This window comes from Odocoileus virginianus, chromosome 22 (genome assembly GCF_023699985.2).
Source record: "Odocoileus virginianus isolate 20LAN1187 ecotype Illinois chromosome 22, Ovbor_1.2, whole genome shotgun sequence".
NCBI classification, from domain to species: Eukaryota; Metazoa; Chordata; class Mammalia; order Artiodactyla; family Cervidae; genus Odocoileus; species Odocoileus virginianus.
This window is the reverse complement of record NC_069695.1, coordinates 52,712,687-52,726,782: the sequence shown is the minus strand read 5'-3', so window position 1 is coordinate 52,726,782 and position 14,096 is coordinate 52,712,687.

Below are 14,096 nucleotides of genomic sequence, written 5' to 3'. Positions count from 1 at the left end.
TACAATAGCCAAGATATGGAAGCAACCTCAATGGTCATCAACAGATGAATGGATACAGATGTGGTACATGTATACAATGGAATATTGCTCGGCCATAAAAGAGGACAAAATAATGCCATCTGCAGCAACATGGATGGGCTGAGAGAGTGTGATACTGAGTGAAACAAGTCACCATAAGACAAATATCACATGGTATCACTTACATGGAGAATCTTAAAGAGAAACAAACGAACTTATCCACAAAACAGAAATAGAGTCACAGATGTAGAAAGCAAACTTACGGATTACCAGGGGTGTTAAGGGGGTGGGATGGGGATAAATGGGAAAACTGAGATGGACATATTCATGGTACTGTATATAAAATAGATAACTAATAAGGATCTGTCTATAGTACAAGGAACTCTACTCGATATTCTGTCATGAGTTAGTAGGGAAAAGGATCTGAAAGAGTAGGATACATACATGTGTGTACGTAATAGAGCTTTGTCCCCGGGGCGGGTGCTCTTTGTCCCAGGCTTCCTGAATGGCAGCGTGGGCTGAAGCGGCAGCCCCCCACCCCTGCACCAGCCTCACCCTGTCCAAACCGCTTGGAGGCGCGTCATCGGGGACCCCCCTCTCCCCCAGGGAGGCAGGAGGGGCCTGTCGCCCCGCCCCTGGGTTCATCCCTGGTCTGGCGTCGCCGTGACAACCTGTCTGCACCGCCCTCTACGTTACTTGTCATAAAATCCAAGGCCTGGGCAGCCGCTCTGCCAGCACCCTCCGTGGCGTCGGGTACCAGTGGGCCAGAGAGAGCCGAGGACCAGCGCCTCCTCCTCACACGAGGACCCTGCGGGGCGCGGGAGCATCTGTGGACGCCGCCCCGGGGCGGGGGCGATCCAAGCAGAGAGAGACCCAGGCCCGGTTAGGTGGGCGAGGGGCGCTGGACTGCTGTCGTGCTAACCTGTGCCAGTCGGCAGCCTCCACTGCTCCTGTCCTTTCAAGACGACACTCCCGCAGCGATCTCATTACCGCGCACACATGTGTTCCTGTTGCCAGGCTCTCCTCGCAGCCCCACACTCGTGAAGGGGGAGACTGTGGTGCTAACACAGGATGGTTTCTCTGCTCTCCCCCGATCCTGCTGGAGCACCGGGAGGCCAGGGCCCGGGGAGAGCACAGCCTGTGCGTGGGGCGCAGGGCGGGCAGAGGCCTGGCTGGGCCCGGAGGCCCTGGGCTGCGGTCGGGGCGGTAAGGAGCCCCAGACGACGGCCGCCTGCAGGACAGGGGCCCTGTCCGCCAGCGTGGGCACCCATGTCTCTACCGGAAGGCGCTAACTTGCGGCGGGAGCGCCGAGGACCCCCGCCACGCGGCGCTGCCCGCAGGAACCCTGCACGGGGGAGGGGCGTGTGTGCAGAGCTAGGTGCCCGGGGAGGGGCCGGGGGTGTTCAACAAGCACCTACTGAGCTCCAGGCTGTGTGCTGAGCGCCGGATGCATTGACTTCTCCTAATTCCCCGAATGAAACCGACCCTCAGCTGGAGCCACACTGTAATGCAAAATGCTGTAGTGGCCACAGGAACAAAGGTGAAATCACTTTTCCTAATGTACTTTATTGAGCCCAATGTATCCAAAATATTATCATTTCAACTCGTAATCAATACAAAAATCACTGAGATGTTTTAATTCTTGTTTGTAAACAAGGCACATTTCAAACACTTACTCACTGAGAGTCTCAGGCCTGTCAAACTGGGGAGTGGGGGTCTGGGCTGTGAGCCTAATAGGGGGAGGTTCTGGGCTGTGAGCCCAATGTGGGGGACTGTTCTGGGGCTGAAAGTTCAGCATGGGTGGGGGTCCTGGGCTGTTTACAGAGAGGGAGACTGAAGCCACAGAACTAGTGAATAAAACTGCAGGGTAACCAGGTGAAGTTAGCGGTAAAGAACCCAGCTGCCAATACAGGAAACATAATGAGATGCGGGTTCGATCCCTGGGTAGGGAAGATCCCTGGAGGAGGGCATGGCAGCCCACTCCAGTATTCTTGCCTGGAGAATCCCATGGACAGAGGAGCCTGGCGGGCTCTAGTCCGTGGGGCCACAGAGTCAGACACAACTGAGCCTAAGCAACTAACACTTTCACGTTCAAGGCCCGAGCTGGCCTGTCTCCACCATCTGCAAGATTTCCTACCCTGGGTGCTCCCCTCGAGCCACTCACTCCAGGCTCCCACTCCAGGAAACCAGGCCTCAGGGGAGCGCCCCGGCAGACCACGGATTGCACAGCGAGGTCTGCCTACCATCCTCCGCTGGGGAACTGAAGGCTCTGGGGGGCCCAGGAGTGAGCCTGGGAGACCACCCAGGTTCCCACCCTGTCCCCAGGCTCTGCCCTGAGCTTCCCGCGCCTGGTGTGGTCTGGGACAAGCCGTGACGACATCTCGGAATTCCTATCGCTCCTCTGGCAGGTAGCAACCCCCTGATGGAGCCCTTGCCCAGGGGCCCCGGACATGGGAGCAGCTCTGGCCCCACAGGGAAGGGGGCTGGGGGCAGGGACAGCCTCCCCACTCCGTTCCTCTCTCTTCCCTTCTTCCTCTTCCACTCTCTCCCTTCTTCACCTACTTTAGAAAAAGATTGAAACCATTGCCTCCGCTTCCCCGTGCAATTCAACTACTAGGTTTAAGGTCTGTTAAAATGCTCCCCAATCCTAGGATTCAGATCTTAATTGTATTAGTCTTACATGAAATAGAAACTGTAGGTACATTTTCTGTTTATTAAAAAAAAAAAGTCACGTGTGGAATGGCACATTTTGGTTACACAACACTGCTGGTATGTTATTTATTGCAAAGGAAAATTATCGTGCTGATAAGAAAATAGTGTCACTTAAAAATTAGGTGGTTCCCAATCAACTTATGACAGTAATTGCTGCAGTGTCCTCTTTGATTTAGATATAGTAATATCAATGTAATTGCCACTGGGAAAAAATTATAATGGCTGTTAATGATAACTAACACATAAATGGCAATGAACAGGAACATGTATTTTATATCGGATTCAGCCCTAGAGCAGCCGTAAGAAACCCAGTGGTTTCAGCAATCTGGCGCCAGTCCCTCAAGGAGCCAAGCCCCGGAGTTCTCCCTTGTAAACGAGGGGGTGGGTGGTAGCGGGGAGTGCAGGGGCGTCCTCAGCCTCTCCTGGGCTCAATAATGGGGGTCCTCACTACCCCCTCCCCCAGGCAGAGGTAGGACTGCACCAAGAGGAGCCAATGGCCCAGAACCTGCGTCTGCCACAGGAGCAGGAAGGCGCGAGAAGTTTCACTGGGAGGTCGTCCAGGGCCCTATTCCCTGCCCTAAAGGAGGATGCAGACTCCACAGACATGGTCTCTGTCCCCCGCCGCAGACTTCAGGGGAGGCAGCAGTGCCCTGGTTCTGTGTGAACAGCATCTGATTTCCCTCCCGCCCCAGCCCAGCGAGGTTTGCCAAGTGAAGTTGCTCACCGTGGAGAAGGTGGATGAGACCGGTGGCCTGGGTCCCACGTGATGCATGGGCACATCCACTGATGGCACAGACCCTTTATCAGGAAGATACCTTGTTCTGGCTCTTAAGAGGATGAATTACCTGGATGCCAGTTGAGCTTAGTCCTTAACCTATTTGCTTCCCTGGTGGGTCAGAAGGTAAAGAGTCTGCCTGCAATGTGGGAGACCCGAGTTTGACCCCGGGTCAGGAAGATCCCCTGGAGAAGGAAATGGCAACCCACTCCAGTATTCTTGCCTGGAAAATACCCGGACCCAGGAGCCTGACAGTCTACAGTCCGTGGGTTGCAAACAGTTGGACACGACTGAGCAATTTCACTTTCCTTCTTTCTTAACCTACTTAACTTGTTAGTGGCTGTCGTCACCTAGTGAAGAGGGAGCCCTGGAGAGGTGAGGCTCCAGGCAGGAGGAACTGCAGAAGGACAACGGATGGGAAGGGCCTCCCTGGACTCAGGTGGGCTTGGGGGCCTGGGCGCCAGGCTGGACTCCGCCCCACTCCCTGGACACGGGTGAGTCACGGGGCCGCAGAAAACAGTAAAGGAGGGCTTGAGCTGCACAGGTGGACCCAGGACGTGGGCCCAGCTTTCCCACAGAGGTGGCTGGACATTCCCACTGAGGCCCTGGGAGAGGGACCCTAATCCAGCAGACCTAAGGGAGCTGAGAGCCTTCAGAGATGCTAACCGTAACAGCAGCGTCTTCCCTTCACTTCACACTGGGCAACACCACACTAACTGCTGACTCAGACCTCATTTTACTCGAAGCAAACACCACAGGTGGTTTCTAATCTTCATCCCATTTTACAGAAACAGGGAGGCACAGAGAGGGGGTCACTTGCCTACCGTCGTGCAGTGTCACAGCCAAGTTTGGGATGAGCTGTTGGACCCCAGAGCCTGTCCTTTGGACCAACATCACACTTGCAGATGGTGCTGGTGAGAGTCTGTGCCTAAGAACTTTAACCCAGGTAATCTACAAGGTTCCACCCTACTTCATAGCCTATGATGATGTGAAGCCTGATGGACGTAAGAGGCACAGACATTTCCAGAGTGTGGGGTGATGCCGGGGCTCCACCCGGGGCATAGTCATCGGCAGCCCTGGGCAGCAAGAGGCCCCCTGGGCACCCCTGGCAAGGGGGCAGGCGGGGGCCTTCCTGATCTTCTGTGCAGCCAAGGCCAGTGACAGGGGATCTCTTCTCAAGTGAGTCATCTTTGATTCCAGAAATTTCCTCCAATCACTGACTCTGATTCTCCAAATTTGTTTCATCTTATCAGCAGGCATCAGGAAAGATTTCCACACCCTTATGGCTCAGCCCTTCTTATCTGAGCGGCGATTCCCTGCAGCCCTTCCGCTCTGACCTTCTGAGTCTCACGCAGGTATGGGGTGTCCTCCCCTCACCAAGAACACACGCTTTCGCCTCCCTTTCCTTCACTTTCTTTCCCCAACCTGCTCCACTCAAACAATACTGAAAAGACAGTACACGGCCATTGTCTATTGACCTGGGAAAACTTCTGTGGAGTTCTGAATTACTTAAAGAGCACGTTGCTCCTCCAGCGTTTTCCCTGCATGCCACACATTTCAATGATTTGATTTATTAAGAGCAGTGTAAAAGCTACGGGCTTCCCTGGTGGTTCAGATGGTAAAGAATCTGCCTGCAATGCTGGAGACCCAGATTTGATCCCTGGGTCAGGAAGATCCCCTGGAAAAGGGAATGGCAACACACTCCAGTATGCTTGCTGGGAAAGTATCATGGACAGAGGAGCCTGGTGGGCTGCAGTCCACGGGGTCACAGAGTCGGACAGGACTGAGCAGCTAAGCGCCCGGAAGCCTTGCACATGCCTTCCCCCTCTCATCACACACACTTTGTCTGTTGGACGTTATGGCCCGAGACTGGCCATTGGATGAAGACACTGACTTCACTAAAGACATGTCTCTGACTGGTGGGATAGGGATGATACCACACTCTGTGGCAGGCAGTATCAAACATCTTCAAAGCACTGAAAGTCTTCAACACATGAATGCCATTTCTAGAACCCCAGCCAGGAGAAATCATCAGAGATGAACAGAACTATTTGTGTAGGAAGCTTTTCATCACGGTGTAATTCATAGCACATCCCTGGGCAGGAATATAATGTATCCATTAAAATCATTAAAGAAATTTCATGATGCACGATCAAATAAAAGATACCAGATGATAAAGCTGTACACACTTGTACAACACGACAGAGACTTTTGTAAATCATATATGCATTTAAAAAGCCCTGAAGGAAATCAGCTACAATGGTAAAAATGGTTATTTCTCAACATCAGCAGCAGAAACATATTGCTACTTTATGCGGTTTTCTATATTTTCTGAATATCCTATAGTAACCATACGTGTTTTATTTAAAAAGTAAATAGCCTTTTAGTCATTTCTATGTTAGTAATAATAATAACAAGAGCTGACCCATTAGAAAAGATCCTAATGTTGGGAAGGATGGAAGGCAAAAGGAGAAGTAGGCAACAGAGGATGAGATGGTTGGATGGCATCACTGATTCGATAGACAGGAATCTGAGCAAATTCTCAGGGATGGTGAAGGACAGGGAAGCCTGGCGTGCTGCAGTCCATGAGCAAAGAGTCAGACATGACTTAGCGACTGAATAGCAACAACATCCCTTGCGGCGTCAGTAAGCAGGCATGGGGCAGTCTGCTCCTGGTGGAGGGGGTCTCTCAGAAACCGCAGATTCCATGGAGGGCCACAGAGCTGCCGCTGACCACCAGTCCAGAGAAGGTGGAGGCCAGCACTGCCTCTCCCCCACCCCGCCACCCTCTGTGGGTGGTTCAGAATATCAGCAGCACTGGAGCACTTTATCTGGGGGTAAATCGCACCTAACGTCGGCCCTGATCACATCCTGGGTGACGTTTTGAGATCCTGGCCCAGCGGCATGCGACCCACTCCTGACTTGCAGTGCCCAAGAGGCACATGAGAAAAGAGAAACAAGCCACGTGGAAAAAAAGGAGGTCGAGGATCTAGCAGAATACCTCACGCTACTAGCCGTAGAGAATGCACGCTGAAAACCCAGCATGCATTCAATCCAAAAGGTGAGTTGAATGGGCATTCACCAAATGGATCCAGAAACAAGTTGGAAGTTAGTTCTGGATGAAAAAGGTGAAAATCATAGAGTTAGATACTGAAGAGCTGTGTCTGCTGGCCGCTCTGCAGCTGTGGGTTTGAATCACTGTCACTTCTCTTTGTGTATTTACGGCCAGAGATAACTTTTGTCTGGGGCTGATTCACTTGGTACGGGTTTAACTACGAGCAAGTCACGATGTCTCATCAAAGCGTTTTACTGGATCAAACCATAAGTTCAAACAACCAGCTAGAAGGCTCTGGTTTCTAAAACACCCGCTACTTCACTGAGTTCTGGCCTGGGATGGGGCACTGGAGGTTGGCGGGGCAAAGGCAGCTCACCAGCCCCATCTCCTCCCCTTACTGAGATGAGGACACACCTGGGTCCAGTCCCCGTGGCCTCAGGGCCAAGTGAGCAGGAGGCCTGCAGACATGTCCAGGCCAGGCTGATGGCCACCCTGCCCCTGGGCGCCTCCGTCTCACCGGCTCAGGCCTCACAGGCCCTCAGACAGCCTAGAAAAAAACCCGGGACCCAGACTTGCCTGTGCTGGCACCTGGTCAGTAACGCCCCCATCTCACCTCCAACACGAGGGGAAAAAACCATGTCTACTGTGTTCAGCTGCAAAATGTGGGTCTACCTTTTTCAACAGCTGTCAGAATCCTAATGAATGTGGACGGACACCCAACTTTGAGCCTATTTTACACAGCCACTCGTGTGTCTGGGATATTTTTTCAGAAAATTACAAAGTGAGAAACCAGTGCACTCAATTTCATTTATGGATTTCCCTTCCAAACCAATTCAGGCTGAAAGGAAGAAGGAGACATCTCAGCTTCACGGGACCTGAACAAGCATCTCCGGGTGAGTCTGACACTTAAAAACCCGCCTCACACCGCCGCCCCAAGAACAGCGCTGGCAGAGGTGAGGCTGCTTCTCAGCACAAAGTGGCTGCCAGGTGCCAGCCCCAGATGTCCCATCCAGGAACACTCTCCTCCCTCGCTTTTCCCGCGAGATTCCCTGTGTGTGGATTGCTGTCGCCTCCTCCCTCGCAGCCTCCTGCCTTGCCTGTACCCCATTACCTCCAGCTGCGATATCTCCTCTTAAGAACAGCTCTTTCACTGCCCTCCCCGTCTTCTCTTTCCACTCCCACTCCCCTCATTTCTGGAAGAAAACCGAACGTTCTCCTGTACCCAGAAAGCACAGGAGCCCCCTGGAAGGCACCACCTCCGCCCCATGCCCCGGTCAACATGTGTGTCTGCCCCTGCCTCCAACTCCTCTCCCCCGGCAGGCACTGCCTCTGCTCCCACCGGGAACGTCCTTTGGTACCGAAAGCGTTCCTGGGTCCCTCGCTGCTCGAAAACCATTGGACAGGCCAGGCTGGTGGAAAGGAGAGTCTGCTGTAATTCAGATGCCAGCAACTGGTGGGGGAGGGCAGATGTCCATCCAAGGGCCCACTCCCCTGCCCCTGGCCACCAGCTGGGCAAGAGCTTTTAGAGACGGAAGTGGGCGGGGTGGGGGGGCGGCTACATGCAGAAACGGCGCAGTCAGCTCTGACAGTCATCGTTCAGCTGGTAATTGGTGGTCTGTGCAGCGGCATCTTGGTGGTTTTAAGTACAGTTAATCTTTCAGCTCAGGGTCCGTCTGCTTCCGTTGCTTTTGCGGCCAGTTCTCAGAACTCTGGCAGCTCATGTATATGTACAGCCTGGTCATCGTGCAGCCAACTTCCACCTGGGTTTGCAGCATCTGTAAGACAGCTCACAGCATACGGCTCAGAAGAGTACCTATGGCCCTTGAGAAAGAACTAAAGGTCCTTGACTGTGCTTAACGATTACACTTTTATTATTTAGTCTCCTTTGACTGTTTCCCTTTGTTTCCACATTTCTCCCTTCTCTAATGACACTTATTCTTTGAAGTTTTCCACAGACAAGAGGCAGGCAGAGGACATGGGGGCTGGTCAGGGACCATAGGGTCCTGCTCCGTTCCACCCCCACCCCCGGAACCCTGCTCTCCATCTCTTCCAGGAAGTCCCCCACTCCTACCTTCTCTCCCTGACACCAGCTCCCCCCTCTCAACAGGGACACATGTCACATGTTCTGTTCATCGGGTCATTCTGAGCAAATGCTCGTGGTCACTGCCGCCAAGACTGTGAAAGGCACAGGGACCCAGTGGGTAAGACTCAGCCCCAAACTTGAGTCTCTCCAGCCGAGACCCGCAGGGACCCTGCACTCACGATGTCTCAGCCAGGAAGGCCTCCCCGCTCTGACCAGATCCGTGGAAATGTTGGCAGAAGCTGGCGATGTGTGTTGACCTCTTGGAAAATCTTTGATCAGAGCTGCAGCCAGGAGATTGAAGGATTATGTAACTGCTGGAACACGTCGTCTCTGTAATGACAAGACAAATGGCAGAACGCAGTGCAATTTTTAGTGTGATAGGACCAATATTTTTATCTAGAGGGAAATAAGTTATTGAATTTATCATTAAAATCCAACAGAAAGATAAGACTTTATGTACCAAAGTGCATTCACTCACAACTTTCTACTTATATATTTGGTTCAGTTCAGTTTAACTCAGTCCCTCAGTCATGTCTGACTCTTTGTGACCCCATGCAGCATGCCAGGCTTCCCTGTCCATCACCAACTCCTGGAGTTTACCCAAACTCATGTCCATTGAGTCGGTGATACCATCCAGCCATCTCATCCTCTGTCATCCACCTTTTCCTCCTGCCTTCAATCTTTACCAGCATCAGATAGTGTAAAGGTCCTTGGGCTTCCCAGGTGGTCTTAGTCGTAAAGAACCCGCCTGCCAATGCAGGAGGCATGAGAGAAACAGGTTCATCCGTAGGCTGGAAAATCTCCTGGAGGAGGGCATGGCAACCCACTCCAGTATTCTTGCCTGGAGAATGCCATGGACAGAGGGGCCTGACTGAAGTGACTTAGCATGCACACACGCAGTGTAAAACACCTAATTTTAAAGCTTATAATTTCCTGGGTGATATTATCATGAATTTAATTTAGGCTGTCCTGATAGGTCTCTTCCAACAACAAAAGAGAAGATTCTACACATGGACATCATCAGATGGTCAATACTGAAAACAGATTAATTATATTCTTTGCAGCCAAAGATGGAGAAGCTCTATACAGTCAGCAAAAATAAGATCAGGAGCTGACTGTGGCTCAGATTGTGAACTCCTTATTGCCAAATTCAGACTTAAGTTGAAGAAAGTAGGGGAAACCACTAGACCATTCAGGTATGACCTAAATCAAATCCCTTATGATTAAATCCCTTATGATACAGTGGAAGTGACAAATAGATTCAATGGATTAGATCTGATCGAGTGCCTGAAGAACTATGGATTCATAGTTCATATGTTCATGACATCATACAACAGGCAGTGATCAAGATCATCCCCAAGAAAAAGAAATGCAAAAAGGCAAATGGTTTTCTGAGAAAGCCTTACAAATAGTTCTGTAAAGAAAAGATGTGAAAGGAAAGGAGAAAAGGAAAGATATACCCATTTGAATGCAGACTTCCAAAGCATAGCAAGGAGAGATAAGAAAGCCTTCCTCAGCGATCAATGCAAAGAAACAGAGGAAAACAATACAATCGGAAAGTCCAGAGATCTCTTCAAAACAATTAGAGATATTAAGGGAACATTTCATGAGAAGATGGGCTCAATAAAGGACAGAAATGGTGTGGCCCTAGCAGAAGCAGAAGATATTAAGAAGAGGTGAGACACAGATGTAAAGAACAGACTTTTGGACTCTGTGGGAGAAGGCGAGGTTGGGATGATTTGAGAGAATACCACTGAAATATGTATATTACTATATGTGAAATAGATCACCAGTCCAGGTCCAGTGCATGAGACAGGGCGCTCAGGGCTGGTGCACTGGGATGACCCTGAGGGATGGGATGGGGAGGGAGGTGGGAGGGGGATTCAGGATGGGGGACACATGTACACCCATGGCGGATTCATATAAATGTATGGCAAAAACCACCACAATATTGTGAAGTGATTAGCCTCCAATTAAAATAATTAATTTTTTTAAAAAAGAAGAGGTGGCAAGAATACACAGAAGAACTGTACAAAAAAGATCTTCATGGCCCAGATAAACGTGATGGTGTGATCACTCACCTAGAGCCAGACATCCTGGAATGTGAAGTCAAGTGGGCCTTAGAAAGCATCACTATGAACAAAGCTAGTGGGGGTGACGGAATTCCAGTTGAGCTATTTCAAATCCTGAAAGATGATGCTGTGAAAGTGCTACACTCAATATACCAGCAAATTTGGAAAACTCAGAAGTGGCCACAGGACTGGAAAAGTTCAGTTTTCATTCCAATCCCAAAGAAAGGCAATCCCAAAGAATGTTCAAACTACTGCACAATTGCACTCATCTCACAGGCTAGCAACGTAATACTCAAAATTCTCCAAGTGAGGCTTCAACAGTATGTGAACTGTGAACTTCCAGATGTTCAAGCTGGTTTTAGAAAAAGCAGAGGAACCAAAGATCAAATTGCCAACATCTGTTGGATCATGAAAAAAGCAAGAGAGTTCCAGAAAAATATCTATTTCTGTTTTATTGACTATGCCAAAGTCTTTGACTGTGTGGATCACAACAAACTGTGGAAAATTCTTAAAGAGATGGAAATACTAGACCACGTGACCTGTCCCCCAAGAAATCTGTATGCAGGTCAAGAAGCAACAGTTAGAACTGCACATGGAACAATAGACTGGTTCCAAATAGGAAAAGGAGTACGTCAAGGCTGTATATTGTCACCCTGCTTATTTAACTTGTATGCAGAGTACATCATGAGAAATGCTGGGCTACATGAAGCACAAGCTGGAATCAAGATTGCTGGGAAAAAATTTCAATAACCTCAGGTATGCAGATGACAGCACCCTTAAAGGCAGAAAGTGAAGAAGGACTTAAGAGCCTCTTGATGAAAGTGAAAGAGTAAACTGAAAAAGTTGGCTTAAAACTTAACATTCAGAAAACTAAGATCATGGCATCTGGTCCTATCACTTCATGGGAAGTAGGTGGGGAAACAGTGGAAACAGTGACTGACTTCATTTTGGGGGTCTCCAAAATCACTGCAGATGGTGACTGTACCCATGAAATTAAAAGATGCTTTGCTCCTTGGGAAAAAATTTATGACCAACACAGATAACATATTAAAAAGCAGAGACATTACTCTGCCAACAAAGTTCCGTCTAGTCAAAGCTATGATTTTTCCAGTGGTCATGTATGGATGTGAGAGTTGGACTATAAAGAATGCTGAGCTCCAAAGAATTGATGCTTTTGAATGATGGTATTGGAGAAGACTCTTAAAAGTCCCTTGGACTGCAAGGAGATCCAACCAGTCCATCCTGAAGGAGATCAGTTCTGAATACTCATTGGAAGGACTAATGCTGAAACTGTACTTGGCCACCTGATGCAAAGAACTGACCCATTGGGAAAGACCCTGATGCTGGGAAAGATTGAAGGTGGGAGGAGAAGGGGACGACAGAGGATGAGATGGTTGGATGGCATCACTGACTCGATGGACATGAGTTTGAGCACTTTGATTGTGAAAGACAAGGAAGCCTGGTGTGCTGTACCCATGGGGTCACAAAGTCAGACACAACTGAGAGACTAGCACATGCACATGCTCCACACTGACCTCATTTTAACTGGATCACATCAGTCAAGACCCAGTAAGGCGGCCAGTACCAGGGTGAAGACACCAGCGTCACCATACCTGGGGACACAATACTACCCACACTGAGCATTTCTTGTTTGGCAGACACTTTGCTTTTCCCTGGACAGGTCTGACAGAATGTGGTCCACTGGAGAAGGGAATGACAAACCACTTCAGTATTCTTGCCTTGAGAATCCCATGAACAGCATGAAAAGGCAAAATGATAGGACACTGAAAGAGGAGCTCCCCAGGTCGATAGGTACCCAATATGCTACTGGAGATCAGTGGAAAAATAACTCCAGAAAGAATGAAGGGATGGAACCAAAGCAAAAACAACACCCAGTTGAGGATGTGACTGGTGATAGGAGCAAGGTCCGATGCTGTAAAGAGCAGTATTGCATAGGAACCTGGAATGTTAGGTCCTTGAATCAAGGCAAATTGGAAGTGGTCAAACAGGAGATGATAAGAGTGAACATCGACATTCTAGGAATCAACGAACTAAAATGGAATGGAATGGGTGAATTTAAGTCAGATGACCATTATATCTACTACTGTGGGCAGGAATCCCTTAGAAGAAATGGAATAGCCATCATGGTCAACAAGAGTCCAAAATGCAGTACTTGGATGCAATCTCAAAAATGACAGAATGAGCTCTGTTTGTTTCCAAGGCAAACTATTCAATATCACAGTAATCCAAGTCTATGCCCCAACCAGTAACGCTGAAGAAGCTGAAGTTGAATGGTTCTATGAAGACCTACAAGACCTTCTAGAACTAACACCCAAAAAAGATGTCCTTTTCATTATAGGGGACTGGAATGCAGAAGTACAAAGTCAAGAAACACCTGGAGTAACAGGCCAGTTTGGCCTTGGAGTACAGAATGAAGCAGGGCAAAGGCTAATTGAGTTTTGCCAAGAGAACGCACTGGTCATAGCAAACACCTTCCAACAACACAAGAGAAGACTCTACACATGGACATCACCAGATGATCGATGCCAAAATCAGACTGATTATATTCTTTGCAGCCAAAGGTGGAGAAGCTCTATATAGTCAGCAGAAACAAGACCAGGAGCTGACTGTGGCTCAGATCATCAACTCCTTCTTGCCAAATTCAGACTGAAATTGAAGAAAGTGGAGAAAACCACTAGACCATTCAGGTATGACCTAAATCAAATCCCTTATGACAGTACAGTGGAAGTGAGAAATAGATTTAAGGGACTAAATCTGATAGACAGAGTGCTTGATGAACTATGGATGGAGGTTCGTGACATTGTATAGGAGACAGGGATCAAGACCATCCACATGGAAAAGAAATGCCAAAAAGCAAAATGGCTGTCTGAGGAGGCCTTACAAATAGCTGTGAAAAGAAGAGAAGTGAAAAGCAAAGGAGAAAAGGAAAGATATTCCCATTTGAATGCAGAGTTCCAAAGAATAGCAAGGGAGATAAGAAAGCCTTCCTCAGCGAGCAATGCAAAGAAATAGAGGAAAACAATAGAATGGGAAAGACTAGAGATCTCTTCAAGAAAATTGAAGATACCAAGGGAACATTTCATGCAAAGATGGGTTTGATAAAGGACAGAAATGTTATGGACCTAACAGAAGCAGAAGATATTAAGAAGAGATGGCAAGAATACACAGAAGCACTGTACAAAAAAGATCTTCATGACCCAGATAAACATGATAGTGTGATCACTCACCTAGAGCCAGAGATCGTGGAATGTGAAGTGGGCCTTAAGAAGCATCACTACAAACAAAGCTAGTGGAAGTGATGGAATTCCAGTTGAGCTATTTCAAATCCTGAAAGATGATGCTGTGAAAGTGCTACACTCG